The sequence below is a fragment of the Cynocephalus volans genome, chromosome 16, assembly GCF_027409185.1.
Source record: "Cynocephalus volans isolate mCynVol1 chromosome 16, mCynVol1.pri, whole genome shotgun sequence".
Classification (NCBI taxonomy): Eukaryota; Metazoa; Chordata; class Mammalia; order Dermoptera; family Cynocephalidae; genus Cynocephalus; species Cynocephalus volans.
The window spans coordinates 46151236-46168068 of record NC_084475.1 but is presented as its reverse complement, the minus strand read 5'-3'; the positions used below and the strand labels follow the sequence as shown (position 1 = coordinate 46168068).

The 16833-nt window shown below is 32.9% G+C and overlaps 1 protein-coding gene across 5 annotated transcripts in view; it reads left to right on the top strand.

The window, feature by feature from the left end:
• Positions 1–16833, top strand: part of RFX3 (regulatory factor X3) — a 281067-nt gene that overhangs the window by 15582 nt on the left and 248652 nt on the right. For 2 of the 5 annotated variants that reach the window (XM_063080722.1, XM_063080721.1), the window contains exon 2: positions 4721–4794. The exons of 2 other annotated variants lie outside the window; for them this stretch is intronic. The gene's annotated coding sequence lies outside the window, so the exon portion shown is untranslated. Of the gene's footprint in view, positions 1–4720; positions 4795–9261; positions 9339–16833 lie in introns of those variants that run through there. One more of the 5 variants, XM_063080723.1, reaches the window with a different exon arrangement.

The following is a 16833-nucleotide window of genomic DNA, read 5'->3' as shown; positions in this document are numbered from 1 at the left end:
CAAGATTTTGTTGTATTTTCTCTCTGTGTGTATTTTAGAATTAGAAGTAAATCAATGAGCTATGCTTGAACTTAGTTTTGATATCCTTTTTTGTGATAAGTTGAACAATTTGAGCACTAACACTGTTAATTATTTAAAACAATCCCTCTAAGAGAGACGAAGAAAATGACAAATGAACTTTCCAGTGTAACCTGATGACTCTGCAGCCTCATTTGTGGTACTAAATCTGAAAGGATACATTTTTATAAAACAATAGTAGATTTCCTATGGGGGAAAACGTTTGTCATTTGCTCTTAACAAGGTAAATCCCCACAGATAAACCTTCTTGTAAAACTGTTCCCTTTGGATTTATCCTCACCTTCAATAAAAAAGGAGATATGATAAACAAAGGTATGACGAAATATTAGTTAACGCTTGCATTTTTGCCTAGAAGTTCATCATTCTTTATGATTTTATTTTTTTTAATTTAATGCTGCTATTTCATATGAATTAAGGGAGACAACATATGATACATTAAACTGATTTTGCTTTCCATTGATGAAGAAAAGTTTTTTGGGGGGAGGAGGGATCTAAATAGCCTTTAGATTTAGCCATATTTCTGATCTGCTGACATAACATACTGGCCTATAAAACAGAACAGAAAATACAAATATTGAAAGTGTAATTCAGGTGAACAGAGAGTACTAAATGCTTACAAGGCTTAGATTGAGATTTGAATGTAGAGATTGAGTTACCAGATGGCTGTATTTGTTGGATATAAAGAGGAAGAATCTCAAATATGGAATGTAGTCTTAATGTCTTTTGCATTTATAATCTGGGTATATTTTTGTTTAAACTGTTTTTAAGTGTGGATTAATAGAATCCTCTAAAAAAAAAAAAAAAAACTTCTTTGAGTTTTTAAAAATAGCTCAGAGGTTTATATTTCTTTGGGTCAGGATCTTTTCAGAATTCCCCACTACCTATTCATCAGAATCATTTAAGAAATATTTATTGAGTGCCATGATGTGCCACAAAACTATCATAGGCTTTGCTGTTAGGAAGCTTATAGTCTCATGTCTATTTTCAAAATTTTCAACTCTTTTTTTTTTTTTTTAAATAGTTTGCCAAACTCTGGTCTTAATCAGGGTTTTAATATTTTTTAATTTAATTTTTATTTTTTATTTAAAGTCATTTTCAAGCTTCTGTTTTACCACTTTGCTCTGTAATTCATCTTTTCTGGCCAGCCTGGCTTGTTGTGCATTGATTAAGAGCATGAACTTTGAAATTAACAGCCCTGGTTTGAATTCCAGCTCCATTACTGACTAGTAATTTAACCTTGGGTTGATTGCCTAAACTCTGTGAAATAAGGTTAATAAAATCAACCTTAAAAGATTGTTTTAAAGATTACATTTTATGACATAGGTAAAACAGCACTGTGTCTGACATGTAAGTGCTTAATAAATGGCATTTGCTATTACTATCCTATTTGGTCTCCTGAATTCTGCCTTTCCATTTCTTTTTTCTAAAACTTTGTTCTCATCCTTTATTTTACTTATTTACTTAGAATGTGTTTTCTGCCCTACTTAAATGCATTTCTCCTAAAGTTAGAGTGGTCTCCCTAACTTAATGGGTTCACTTCTAATAAATTTCTTATTATCCATGCTACTGATTGGGAATTGTGATTTAGATTTTTGTTTGTTCATTTGTAAATGTGTAATTTTTCAAATTGTTTGTAAGCTTATCGAGGGCAGAAGACTATGTAAAAGGTTTTTGAACTCAGCACAAGACCCTTTCCTAGTAGAAGCAACTGATGAATAATTGTTGGTTAAGCCTCAGATTGTTTATCTTTTCTCTAACCAAATTATAGAAAACACATGTAACCATTTTATAATTTTGTGTAGCCCTGATTTTATAGTGAACATTAGAACAGTGAAGTTTATTGTTCCTATTGCATTTATTTACTTCAAAATGAATTTAATGGCATGAATTCATAAATTTCTGATATTTCTTCAAATAGAGGATCATCTAGCCTAGTGGTAGATTTGGGCTGAACTTAATCAAGGTCTTTTTTCTCTTACCTGTTCAAATGACATTTTGTTGTCTCACTCTTATTTTTATATATATATATATATATATACTTGCTTAGAATTTCCTTAGTGTCTGACAAAACTAATTTCTTGGTTTCAGAAGCTGGGGAATACCTCCAGTACCTACTTCCTCTTTTCTAGGTGTAGTGGGGTGCAGGAATTCCTAATGCTACTTAATATGGGAGAGCCACCGTGGGGTGTCATGGGAACTTTACTATTTGGGGGGCTGCTTTGAATACCCCAACCTCCTTGGTTTCTCCCTTTGCTGCCTAACTTCATGATACCTGTTGAGAGGTCAAAAGTGCAGGATTAGGACTTGAGTTCTAGGGTTATACCAAAGCAGCTGGTGGTGTCAAAATGAAATTACTACAGGGCCGAACCCATGGCTCACTCGGGAGAGTGCGGCGCTGGGAGCGCCAAGGCCGCAGGTTCGGATCCTTTATAGGGATGGCTGGTGCGCTCACTGGCTGAGCGCGGTGAGGACGACACCAAGCCAAGGATTGCGATCCCCTTACTGGTCACAAAAAAAAAAAAAGAAAGAAATTATTACAGAAGTCAGATCTGTGGTTGCCTTTGTGATTTTTCAATTAGGGTTGCATGTCTACTACATAGACTTCATCCTGAAAATTTTTTTTTTTTTTATGTGGAGCTGTCATTCATAAATCCATTCAGCCTTCTTTTTAATAAGTGTATTTTCATTCTATACCATCTCCTGAGGTAATGAATTTGGTGCTAATTGTGAATTTACTACTAATTGTGAAATCATTTTACCTGCTCTCCAGACTAAGGGAGCCCTTAAATTTCTGCAATACATTTAAGTGTACATGCTCATTTTTAAAAAAAATTCTTTCATTCACTTATTGAGCAAATATTGGCACATACAATATGGGCCAAGAAATCAACTGCTGTGGAGAATACAATAATGAACAAAATTGATCAGGCTTCTGCCCTCGTAGCTCACATTTAAACAGTTGGGGATGAGGGAGAGAGAAAATAAATGAGTATGTATTGTAATAGATGGTTATAAATGCTATGGAGAAAAATAAAAAGGGAGGATAGAAAAGGTAGGTGATAAGGATGGAGAAGGTTGCAATTTTAAATAGGGTGATTAAGAAGACCTTACAGGGAAGGAAGGTAACATTTGAAGAAACCCGAAGGAGGTGAGTTTTGGATATTTCTTTAAATATGGCTTTGTATATTTTTAAAATATTGATGCTTTGATTGATGCTAGCCTTTCTTTTATACCAAAGAGTTCTAAATTTTTATATGTCCTCACACAGCACTTTCTGCCTTTCTCTTTGCCCCTTTTATCACTTTTATGTCTCTCTCTGAATATACAGCATTTTCGTGTGTGTGTGTGTGTGTGTGTGTGTGTGTGTGTGTGTGTGTGTTTTCATCAGAACTATGGTTTTCTATAAGGAAGCAAGCAGATTGAGACTCTTTCAAAATTAAATTCTTCAAGTCAACCCTACCTGCTTCCACCTTGTATGTTCTCCTGAAAGATCTGTTAAGTATACGTGCCCTAAAAAATTGAACAGAATTTATATGTGAAATATTAAAAGTAAAAATCATAATTAATAGGCAAACAGATTAGAATTAGCCAGACTGCTAATTTGGTTGGTTATACTCTCAGTTTATGGCTAATTAAAACTGGAAAACAAATCTTTGCATAGGATGGTTTTTATTAAAAAAATGCTCTTCAGTGTTTTACAAGATGTGAAACTAGAATGTTATTGTTTATATATTTATCATTATCTAGTCATCTTTAATGATCATTTATGATCATTTATGAATTGAATTTATTTGTAAAATTTTGTATATGCAAAAAGACATAAATGAGTGGTCATTTAGATAAATAAAAGTTACTAAAGGAGGCAAATTGTCTTGAATTCTGTTATTTTGACAAATAGATTATCATGTTGATATTTTTAGAATGGGATTTTCAGTCAATATCATATTTTCCATTTCAATTCAGTGTCAGATATTCAGCATTATGTGCCTATCATCCATTATGAAATGTAAGTTTCACAGAATTTGGGGCTATTGTACTATACTGTAATATTTTTAAAATGGTACAAAATATAATTAATATAATATAAAATAATACAATATAAATGTGTAAGTGTTTTTTAAAACATTTAAGTTAAAGAAGTAGGAATTTCTGTGGAACCTTAAACAAAACAAAATAAAAATTGCCTTTCTCTGTTTGAACTTATATAATTATATATACAATATTTTCAATCCTGATTTCCATCTTTAAGGGCTGGTTAAATGATTATATTTGCAAATATGCCCTGGCATTTATTTGTGTATGAATGGAGTCAGCTGTGCACACATTTTAGCAACCCATGGACCAAAGTCTATTGAATATGAGTACCTGGTTATTTCTGACATTAAAAAAATAAAAAATTAAAGAAGTCAAATTTAGTATTACCACTAGTGTGTACCACCACAATGTTTATGAAAAAATATGTGAAATATAAGAGACTTTGGGGAGCATTGAGTCTACTCTCATGTTTTTCCCTCTAACTTTTTTATTAAGGAAACATTTAAGCATATTACAAAAATTGAGCAGTATGATGAAACAATGAAATGAATTCCCATGTATCTGACACTCTGCTTTAATGGTTAACTCATGGTTAATCTTGTTTCAGCTATACCTCTATACTCCCACCTACCTGATTATTATTCACCCTGCTTTTTACCTTTGGAAAAGGGCCCAACACAGGTGAGTCAGGTTTAGCTGTCAGATTGCCAATCCATTGCTCTGCTTTGCATGTTGTGTCATCTCCACCATGAATAGAGGGATGGAAGGAAAAAAAAAATCATGAATAAAAGTTAGTTTCTAGCCAAATATCATTTAAGATTTTGAATTGAGAACTTTCATATTTCTGCTCTCAGATTTTGAGTTGGAATTAAATATAATTTTCAAATTTAGTATGGACTTCTCAAAGACTATTTGCTAGTGTTCTGTGAGAAAGTAACATTTACCTCTTTATTAAGATGGTTTCTTTTGTGTTTTCTAAAGATTTTTTAATATATTTTTCTTTCACAAAACATAATGAAATATATATCTGAGCTTTTTGGCATTTATAATGTGATGCAACTGAAATTATCCTTTGGATTTATAGAATGTATGTCAAGGTATCTTTTCAGTATCCTCAATTATGAATTTCAAAATTCCCCAGTATCATTTTTCAAGTTTTTAAATGCATAAAAATGAATAGTAGTAGTTTGAAAGTGGTTTTTAATTTAAGAAGTTTTCAAATGTGTTTTTAACCAATAGTACTCTTCTAATCAGTACTCTTCTAATCAGCTGTTTGTATCACATTTCCTTTATAAATTTTAATATTAAAAAACAACTCTTTGTACATCAGTATACTTTTTGACTTTGGCTAAACAAGTTGTCAAAATAATTTGAAGAAACAATAAGGAATTATTCTGTGAAGAGAAAGGAGAAATGTGTTTATGGCCCTCATAATAATTTTTTTTCTCTTTATGGTTGGTAAAATATAAGTACTAAAAATAAATCTAAACTGTAAGTCATTGGTTACCAACCCTAATTATGTGATATCAAAGAACCTACAATTCTTGATAAAAAATTTATGAAAGTAAAAGAAATCAGAATTCAATTCTATTCAGCAACATTTATTGAGGATCTTTGATTTAAAAAAAAATTTGGGGGGGAAAGGTGGGTATGTGGAGATGAATCAAATATGATAGGGTGTTGCAAATCCAAGAAAACTGGAATTTGCCAAAAAGAGGCTTAATTGAATGGTGAATATGTTATTCTCTATAGCTACATAGTCTATGGTTTGTTTTAAGGCTGTCATTCTTAATAATTATATTGCAGCTTTGTAGCTTTGAGGGGACAGTGACCCAATGAATACCAGATGACACTTTCCAGCAACACTTTCAGTATGGGATATTCATCCCCACTGGTTTTATTATTTGCCCCATTGCCTTTTAGTTAATAGTAACTGACAGGGTCCTAAGTATTAAATGTAACCAGTTTAGAACTTTGATTCTTTCAGATCAGGTTTGTCCAACATTATTTAATATACTTTACTAGTAATTGACAAAGTATTAAATAACTGCTTTGGAAGTTAACACATTTGCCTAACACATGCCCTGTGAATAGTATACTCAAGTAGAATCTGACTTTAATAACTTTATTGACTGTGTATATGTGTAGTGTGTGTTTTAATGTTTTGTTTCATTCTTCTTGGGGTGTGGGGGGAGGAATCAATTTAATTACCTGTAAGAATGTTTTCATACATAAGGCCCTGCAGCTTTAGAACTAAATTAAAATTCTGTTAATTCTACTTGAGAGCTGGAAAGTATTTAAATTACTTCTTTCTCAAATTAAGTGGAGTCTAAGTTACTAATCACTTGGTTTTTACATTTTAAGTGTTACTGACATCACTAGATCTTTTAAGAATTACTTTTTTCCCTCTCAGTTGTTGCATGCTTTCTTAAAAAAGCATCTTAAAGATGGAGCAAGGAATAAAAATTATTGAATATAAATTGTCATGTTTTTTCTTTTTTTCTGTTTTCTCATTTGTAAAATGAATCCTCCTGTTTCTTTTTGCAAATCCTCTTCAATTATTCTCTTTCTAATGCATTCTTATCTCTTTTTATCATTTTTTTCCTGCCCTTTTCCTCCCATTTGGTCTGTTCTGCTCTGCTTGGCTTTACTTACAGGCTGTTCTAAACCTTCTTAGTCAACTCATTCTCTTCTTGCCTCAGCCTCATTTCTTTGGTTAGATGTTGCCTTTGCACCTCTCAGCCTGCAGCTCTCCTTTATTATTGGGTTCTTTGTCTTTCTTTTTTGGATAGTTGTTCACATTCGTCTATTTGTTGCTCCTGGGCACATTAATTTCCTTTACTTCCTATGGTCTGTAATCAGAAGAAATTAAAGCAACCATTGAAGGACAGATAACCATGGCTCTTTAAAAAAGAATAAGGTACTACAGTTGACAGATTATAATGTTCCCAGCTCAGAGTAGTTAGGTGGAAGGGCTAAATGTTGCCCTGAATATAGAGAAAGTGTTGCCTGACTTTTTAAAAAAATTTATTTTTAACTTTCAAAAGTTGCAGGCATTATATCCTTGGAAAGTATAGCCAAAATATCCTTGGAAAGTTCTGTGTAGATTTTTATAGTTAAGATGATTATTGTTGAATCATTTATTTTTATTTCTCTGTATCGTCTTTGGTCTTTGGTAGAATAGTTTCACCTTTGTTTTCAAATACTTTGTGAAAAAAATTACTTATAAGTAAATAAAAGTCAATACAATTTCTTCTTTTAAAGGAATTAGCAGTCCTCCCTTAACCTCTGCTCACTTTTCAAATCTGTTTCACACAATTTGATTAGCAGTATTTTATTGATAGAGTCTACTATGCTTTACTTCTCATTTACATTCAAGTAATGCTATCCAATTGTAGTGAATTTGTGTGAATAACTTAAGTGTTAACATTAAAGTTATAGAATATGCATTTGATGGGACAGATTTTAGAATTAAATGTAAAACCATTACTGACAAAAAGAAATGAACAGAAAAACAAAAATTCATCTGTTTTTATAATAAAATGAAATTTAGAATTTGTTTACTTTTTCAGTAATATTTTTGAGTTGTTTTTTTATAATTGCTAACTTCATGACTTCTGAATTCCTAAATTTAATTAATTTTTTTATTATTGGAGTTTACATGTATGAGATAGGTTTTTTTTTTTTTTTTTTTAAATCAGAATTGCGGGTACTTAGTGCTGCTTTTTTCCCCTGAAACTTGCTCAGTTCATTTATATCCATTATAATCTTTTAGGGGATTATATGGAAATAAAAACTTGGGGATGGTAGATGGTATAATTGAAATGTGGATCATAATCTGTTCTTTGTTTGTTTTACCAAATTAGTTAGGGATTCTGAGGATACATTTTGAATATTTGTGTATATTTAGCATTTTGTCCCTTTGTTAAAAATCTCAGTGTGATTTGTTTTTAATAGGATGTGTCTTGAATTGTAGCCCCAATCACTCTTGAAAAGTATTAAGCCCTTTAAACAGACTGGTCAGACCCATAGAGGGAAGCCTACAGGTTTATTAGCACTCCTTAGCCTGAAAGCACAGCATACCCTTTTAGGTTGCACAGCAACAGACTCCTAGCAACCATAATAGATTGAATTTCTAAGAGTGACCAGGCCGGATGTAATAATAAAGCAAGAGGTACAAACAGTTGTCATGGTTTTCTTTTCACAACAAGCTAGTTTGATTTGGGGAAGCTTACCCTTTGGAAAATGGGCAAACTTATAAAACTACTACTGTTTGTGCACAGGACTTCTGGTATTAAAATAGTAATACTAGTACCAAATTTAAGAAGCTACTGGTTAAAAAAATAGTATGCTCAAAATAAAACAAAAAGTTAACAGAATCATCATATAAAAAAGTTTTCAGGGATGCTTTTTTCAGGAGCTTAATTTATCATAAACTTAAAATTGAACTGTAGCAAAATAATCATGTGCTTTTTTTAAAAAAAAAATTGCTTTCTCTGAGATCCTGTATTTGACTTTTTCAGCAACTGCTTGTAGTTCTATGTATGTGATTTAAGTGGTTGTTTATATAAAACTGGTGATTGTGATGAACTTTAAAAATTTATCTAAGAGAGCAGGCTATTTGAAATGTATATAAACAATATTTTTTGAAATTAAGAACTAATAACTTAATGGAGCAGAGAATTTATTAAGAATGAATAAAGTAGTAAAATATACAGTCCTTCACAGTGACGGTAAAAGTATCTGTGATATTCCTAATGCTGTAATATTGTGCTGTAACTTTGTCAACATTTCTCCTTTGTAGCCTTTGTATGTGTTTGCTAATGTAGCCACGAAAGATTAATTCAGATATATTCACAACCTGAAACAGGATGCTTTCTTGAAAAGAAACATATCCTCATATAGCTGCTGGAGTTGGGAGTGGAACTAGTCTTTGACAGCAATAAGCTGTAAATATACACACATGCTAATACTCTTGATTTGTTCATCTTTTGTGTCAGCATTTGGAAAAGATTGTTAAAGTGGCAGTTATAGTAAAGACTGGCAATTACAGTAAAGAGCAGAAATTGGGTATTTGTGACCTATTTATTTCATTAAAAGACTTCCTTATTAAAATGGCACCGCTTACTCTGATTACTTGACAGCTGCCCTAAGCAGATTAGCAAATACACAGCTTCAGCTAAAGGTGAAATCAACCTCTTAAGCAAGCTCATGCCATAGAACAAGTAAGTAGTATAGTATAAGCTTTTTTTTTAAACAATAAATTTGCTTTACATAGCGATGTTTATCCGTGATTAAGTGGTATGCTCTTTCACATTCTTTTAATAATAGCTTACCCACAGTGGCATTTTCCCATTGAGATTTTTTAATACACCCACCTAATATCATATTAGCTTCCTACTATAGGATCTTATTACGAGGTATCATAGATCCAGATTTGTGTGGCTTCACCAAAGAACATTTTCCTGCTAAGTGTTGAGTTATTGCTCCAATTTAATGTAAGTACTACCTTTACCAGGCATAACTCAAACTTTTGGAAGTTCCACCACTAATTTATCAATTTCTGAAATATTTTTAATGTTCTTTATCCCTTAATAATCCAGTAGAGCCACAGTGAGTTTAATACTTCTGCAGTTTATATGCAATTATATGCTTTTCTAGAAAAAAATTTATGTGGCTCTTGTTACCTTCAGTGATATTTCTTCTTACTTTGTTACACAGTGACTATATGGCATTTTATAAAAGTCTTTCCTATCAAGTATTCTGTATTGTAGTTTAGCAGTTAAGTAGCCTGACCTGGTACACATTGTAAGAACTCATAACTTTGTCCCTATCTTCTATATCATAAGGTATGCTATACACAGTGTAGATCAGTCTGTGAGTATCAAATCACAGCTCACTCTTGAAGACACAAACACAGGTTTGGTATGAAGCAGATTTGTGAGATACCTTCCTCAACAACTCTTGAATATAGATTTTTGTTGGGACTGTCACAGTATTGATAGGAGACTGTTGTAGTACTTGCATGGAATTGTAAAATTTCCACAAAGACCTAAGCTATGCTATGTGAAACACTCATATACAAATTCCACTTATACAAATATCCATGACTTCCTATGTCTTTAGCTTAAAAAAAAAATCTGATGCATGTGGCCTGAGGTATGTTATCTTGCAAAACTGTTAGGGAAAAATGTGAGTCCTAGTCTTTTGAATAAGAGAGACCTGATTCAAATCCTGGTTTTGTCATTTGATAGTTAATTATACTTAAATAAATTTCTTAACTACTTTGATCCCAGATACGTTATGTAAAAACTGGGGTATTACCTACTCAATAGTGTTATAAAGTGAAAGGTAAAGTGAAAGGTAAAATGACATAAGTGTATACAGAGAGCTTAACATGGTAGTCTAGAGTTAGCCCTCTAACTGTGGTAGCTAGTATTGTCATTTTCATCTTTCCGGCTTAGTCCTTGTGGGGTAGGATGTATAGAGTGTTTTGCAGGAGAGGGTAGCAGCTGAAAATAGTAACATGGAACTGGACTTAATCAGAAACAATCAAAATTGTTTTCAAAGAGGGATGTTATGCACTATGTATTTTATTAAGTCATTTTCAGTACTGGTCAGTGGTTAGGAATTCTTCAGAGTAAACTTGATAAAGTGTCCCATCTTGTTACCAGAATCAAATTGTGGGGCAGGATCTTTAAAGATTACAAGAGCAGTAATTGATAGGAAAAACATGCGTTGACAGATGAAATACTTATTACTCTGCAGAAAGGGTAGAATTTAAATAGAGCAAATTTAGTTATTTTAGTAAATACAGGGAGGCTTGTGTTATTTAAGCATTTAGCCTCCCTTCAAAATTTCTTTCATGTAAAAAATTATGAGTAGAAATAACTAAACTGCCTAGCCTTGTGTTAGTACCTTACACTGTTGATATAAGAGAACTGAAACTGACTATAACTCCTGCTGAAAAGTAAGTGAATGGTGGAGTCATGTAAAAATCCGATAGCCTTTGGTACTATTTGACCTCCCCCTTAAAAGATGTTCAACATGCTTGTCATTGATTTACAAGATATATATTTAAATTTTATTATATTCTTTTGTTCTTTTAGTGATCATGAAGACATTTAATTTAATTAGAAGGTAATATTTGCAAAAGAATAGAAGTGGTTTGAAATGTAGTAAGTTTGAAGTAGCTAGTGGGCTTAAACTGGTTTAGGCAATAGCTATCCTATTTCAATTCCTTGAAAGGTAATTTGAAAGGAAGGTCATTCCAGTCCGAGTTGAAGGAAAGGAAGAGGTACAGAATGTGCTTAACATTGCCTTGGTGTTTTAAGAGTGAGATGAATACTAGGCTAAAGTGATACTTTAGAGCCAGGGGAAACCACTTAATGTAATACAGATACAGTCTTTCAGATAAAACCACTAGCTGTTGCCAGTAGTTCTGAAAATTTTAAAGTAATGCTGCTTTTTTTCTTGAATACAATTTATGTGCTTATACTGTTAAATTGTTTAATGACATTTTCAATAATTAAGTTTTGCCAAAAATATTTTATTCAGAAACTTTAAATTTCAGAGTTAAGATATAATTCTGTTCTGATGGCAGCCATTTTTTGACGTCAATGAATATGTAACTCTGACTTATCTTATATATATGATGCAATTGTCCATTGTTAAAATGTAGAACACAGTTGTACCTTTTATACTTAATTGAACATTATGTCCAGCTCAGTGAAGATTTATACATTAGCTTTATAAATTTTCTTGCTGCATAGAATTTTTTTCTCTGAAAAATGTTTTTATTTTGTAGTGATCTTTCTTTCCTTGATATTCTTAGCTTTTTGAATGGTCAAATTGGGGAAAAATATAATATGTATACATATACATTCATATACACATATATATAAACGCCTGCATACATATGAAATAGCATGGACTTTCTTTTCAGTGTAGTCTAAAGTTAGAATTCCTCATATTGGGATAATAGCTAGGTGAGAAAAACTAATTAAACTACCAAACTAGTCCAAACTCTTACTGGTAAGTCTTTTTACACCAAAGTCTTCTATGCAAACTGTACACTGTATATAAATGCATATCAAAATGTAAATGAAGGAACTCTGGAGGTCAGGGGCAGGGTCACCCGTCCCAGGAGGTCCTTTTTTAACTGCTTGTCTGTGTGAAGCAGCATTTTCTTAACATATTTCAACCAAAATAGATTGAGCACAGAAGTAAATGTGATGTGACAATCCAATTGTCTTCTATTAAGCAAGAGATTAAATAAGCAAGAGATTAAATAAGTATATAAAGATGTAGAACAATTCTACTCTTCTCATCAAATCTTTTTCATTTTGGAAGATTTAGATATATTTTGTAAAAATGTTTATGTTAACATGGAGTGGTTTCATTATTGTCATTTTAAAGTAATGAATATTTATGCATTTCTCTATTTTATTTTATGATATGATGAATATGGAGAGCTAAACCCAATGACATACCAAAGCCTGTTCTTACCAGCTCGAGAGAAACCAATCTTGCTCATCTCTTCTTAACTCTGCATTTAGGATGTCATATTGCTAGCTTGAAACTGGCCATGCCAGGATTATTTGCACCATGGAAATGAGAAGAAACTGCAAATGTGGCTTTTTGGGGGGGCAGAGGAGAGGGGGAGAACATTGGTTGCTAAACATTTACCAGTACATATCTGTATATGACGTGTGAATAAAAGTTCTTTGGGGTTCTCAAAAAGTTAACATCTAAATAGGTTCCAGGACCAAAACTCTGCTTATCATAAAAGAACTGCTGCTTGTTACTGTACTATGAATACTTAACACCTGTGTATGCAAATATATGATTGAGGCAGGGTTTTCAGTCAGGTACTATGTCTCTGGAGCCATTTTACCAGTCTCCTGTAGTGCCTTCCAACAACATTTAACTCCATAAAGTGATTTGAAACCAAAAGTTATGTAATGTCTTTTGTGGTTCTCACCATGCTAAGTTCATGGCTTAATTACTTTTTGACTGACTAGAGACCATCAGTATTATGAGGATACAGATAAATGGGATAAAAGATTATGGGCTTGAGTAGTTACGGATCTTCAGGGAGGAGGTGAGGCATGAGATGAAACTTAAAGGTTGTTTTGGAGGCGTATTGACTGTGAGGAAGGGGTTAAGCACATGATAGGGGTAAAGGCAGGTATGATCTTAGTGTAAAGAGTCTGAAGAGTTTTTTGGGAAATAGGGAATCATATAGAGTCGAAAAGGAAAAGACTTAATGTTTGGAACTTAACTGGATATAGCATAACCAGCCAGTGTATATTTTTTAAAGTGGATCAAATGTGAAGATGAAAGTGGTCCTTTTGGAAGATTTATCTGGCAGGTCAGTGTAGGATAGATTAACAGGGTCTGAAGTCAGGTAAACATCTCTTAATCATCTGAAAGGAAGTATAGGGTGAAGAATTTGGGCTTTTAATTCAGAAAACCTTGGTTGGAATCCTTCTGCTACTCTGTTACTTTAAATTCATGGATAAAATGTGGGTAACAATTAGTAGGGTTAAGTGTTACTTAGGGTGTGAAAGAACCTAGCATAGATTAGATGCTTGGCACTGTGCTAGGACCTTTACTAAGAGGTATTGTCAATGTAGTATTTACTACTGCCACTTCTACTGATGCTACTATTATAATAATCATTTTTATTTTGTGGGTTATAATAAAGATTGTGGCTGGGGAACCATCAGTGGAAATAGGATGTGGGAACCAGACCCATCCCTCACCAATATGAACAAGAATACAAATGGACACTTATTCATTGTGGTTTTGTATACTTAAATGTTGCAAATCTCAAAGAAACTGTTAAATAGAGTATGTTCTAATCTCCTAACCTGACCAATACAGCTTTATAATGGTGGATGACCACTTAGAATTCTCAACTTTTTCAGGAGTTCTGTTCTAGAACATAGTGGCAAAGGGAGAATTGGCCTCTGTCACCTTGTCCCTGTCCTGCAGTCTGCCTCCTTTCCCCCATATCCTAGGCTCTTTGCCATAGCATGCTCACATGCTCATCCCCCAAGCAACCTTGCCCCATCTCTTGAAAGCTATCTCTTGACTACCCCTCTGGCTTAGAGGTGGGTATGTGTGCTTCTCCATCTGCCCTGGGGAGTATAGTCCAGGGCTGTGCAAAGGGAATTTGGGGTCCTGGGAATCTGCTGAGGTAGAGTCTTGAGGAGTCAGAGCATGGCCCTGGGCTGTGTAGACTTCTTGCGCCATGAAAATGTACTTGGCTGGAGGGCCAGAGCAGGCTGTGCTCTCTAAAATGCTAGTCCCAGAGCAATGGCCACTCTTGCCTGCATCTCAGAGTGGTGCTGGAAAGGGACCATCTTACGTGGGTGACAGATTAGCAGGGCTAATTTACTATTAGTGATGGGGTATGAGAAAATGAGAGAGAAAAAGATGAAAGATCGGTCAGTTCCAGGAGAATTGTAGAGGCACTGAGAAAGTTAGGAACAGTATTTGGGAGTGGGTGGAAAGGGACCGGAAGGCAAAATATTTATATTTTGCTCACCATTGTATCCTCCAGCACCTAATCTCCTAGCATGTTGCCAAACACACAGTAGTGACTCAGTACATGTTGAAGGGCAAAAGAATGATATTTTTAATAGTTCTAGAGATGAAAAGAAAGTTTATTATAGATAGTAAAAAAAGAAAAAAAAAGTTTATTGTAGAATATAGAAAGAAAGAAAATAAGGTCTTGTGGGGCCAATGTAGAACTTTGGATATGAGGGACAGGACACATTGCTTTGATAGGTGTGGTAGTCTGTGAACTGTTTTTGTGTGGGGACTGAATATTTAATTTTTTTGTGTGTGATACCCAACATAGCTAGTCTTTCTTGAATGAATAATTGAATAATATTATAAAAGAGCGAGCTTTTAAGAAATAAATTGTGTTTTAAGTTTAAAATGATTAGTGGAAAAGACAAGTTTGTATTGTCAATGAACTGGTGTGGTAGCAGAGGAACTTGGAATAATTTGAGAAATGAAGAGATCCTGAGCAATTGTGGTAATGTCAGAATGAGGTGGGGAATAGTGAAATATGTGTTCAGAGAGCAGATTTTATTTGTAACCTGTCTGGAGAGAAGTAAAGGATACAGATAACTATAGGTTGGCCTGAATTTTCTAATTTGATGTTCACAAGGTGGATATAAGGGAGGGTAGTTGGCAAAAAGGATTAGAATTAGCAGAGTAGGTAGCATTATCTTACAAACTAATTGCAGGTATGTCTAACTCATAAGCATGTTGTTCAAAATTGTTATGAAGTATTGTTTAGTCACTTAGTTTATAATATATGTGTATAATAATACCTCATGTCAGAAAATATACTATATTTCATAATGACAATAATGTAACGGGAAAATCTGATAATAGGATTAAAATTGCCAGGTTTTTTTGAGAATTTGGGTGCGTTTGTGTAGATTATTGCATTTTTGCTATATCTGACTCGTAACCTCCTAAATACACAGCAAACACCTGTGATTATTTTAGTGATTCTTGCCTTGTTCATGTAACCCCAAATATGTGTATTTAGACTGTTGCCTGTTTATATATACTCAGCTGTGTCTGTTTGCTTTGTTGTTTTTCTAAGTTTAATGGACCAATATAAAAATTTATGACAACTGTCACTTAATGTCACCTTTATCTTTAAAGAAAAAAAAGAAAACAAACAAAACAAAATTACGCCAGGCAGCTATGATGCTGTTTATAGTTAACTAAATGATCAGATATATTCTGTACTAAGTTGATCTCTGATATCAAGGGCAAAAAAAGGCATGAACCATGTATAAACAAATACACATAAGTGTATGTTTATATATCATCGCTACTCTAAATTTACTTTCTTAGCCAATGAAAATCATTAGTTTAAAAATTACCTTGCCTGATCCTCTCCCGTTCTTTCTCTTTTTTAAGTTTTTCATAAAACTGAATAATCATGTACATCTTATTAATTTCCTTAGTTTTGTGACCTGTTTATGCAATTCTTTGCTTATTTTTAAGAAACAAATTATATTTAATTATTTTTAAGGAATGAGCAAATGTATGTCAGCTGCTCATACATTCTCACTTTTGCTTCTCTAAATGAGAAGTTAGCAAGATAATTTCCAAGATTGTTTGCTCTCTCTTCACAATTTAAAATGAAGTACACATTCTTTCAAACAGTCTTTTTTGTCATTATTTTCCCTCATGTATTTTTCCTGGTTCTTAGAATACTGTGATTATTCTTCAAATTTAATTATTTAAAAAATAAAAATGATCTCTTCTTCTGCATAAAATCAAAAACAATATATATATATTTTTGGCTAAATAAGAAACATTTAAAAATATAGATGCAGACATGCAAAGAAATACTTTTAAAGTAATTCATTTGTATGGCAATTAATATTCATCCACAAACTCAACAATTTAAAATAGTCAATAGCTTCTAGATATCAAAGAATATAGTTTTAATGTTAACTTAATTGTTCTTGCTTTTAATATTTTAGGCTACTTGGTTGGTCATTCTGGCATTTTATAGTAGAGAATACATTGAGTTTGGCTCATGGAAAGAACATGAGGTAATTTGATCACTTGTTCTCTATAATGAACTATATGTACATAAAACATAGAGTATTTTAATATGTCAGATATGGGATCTCATGTCTGATGTTTTCCAATAGTATTTTATTTATATATAAG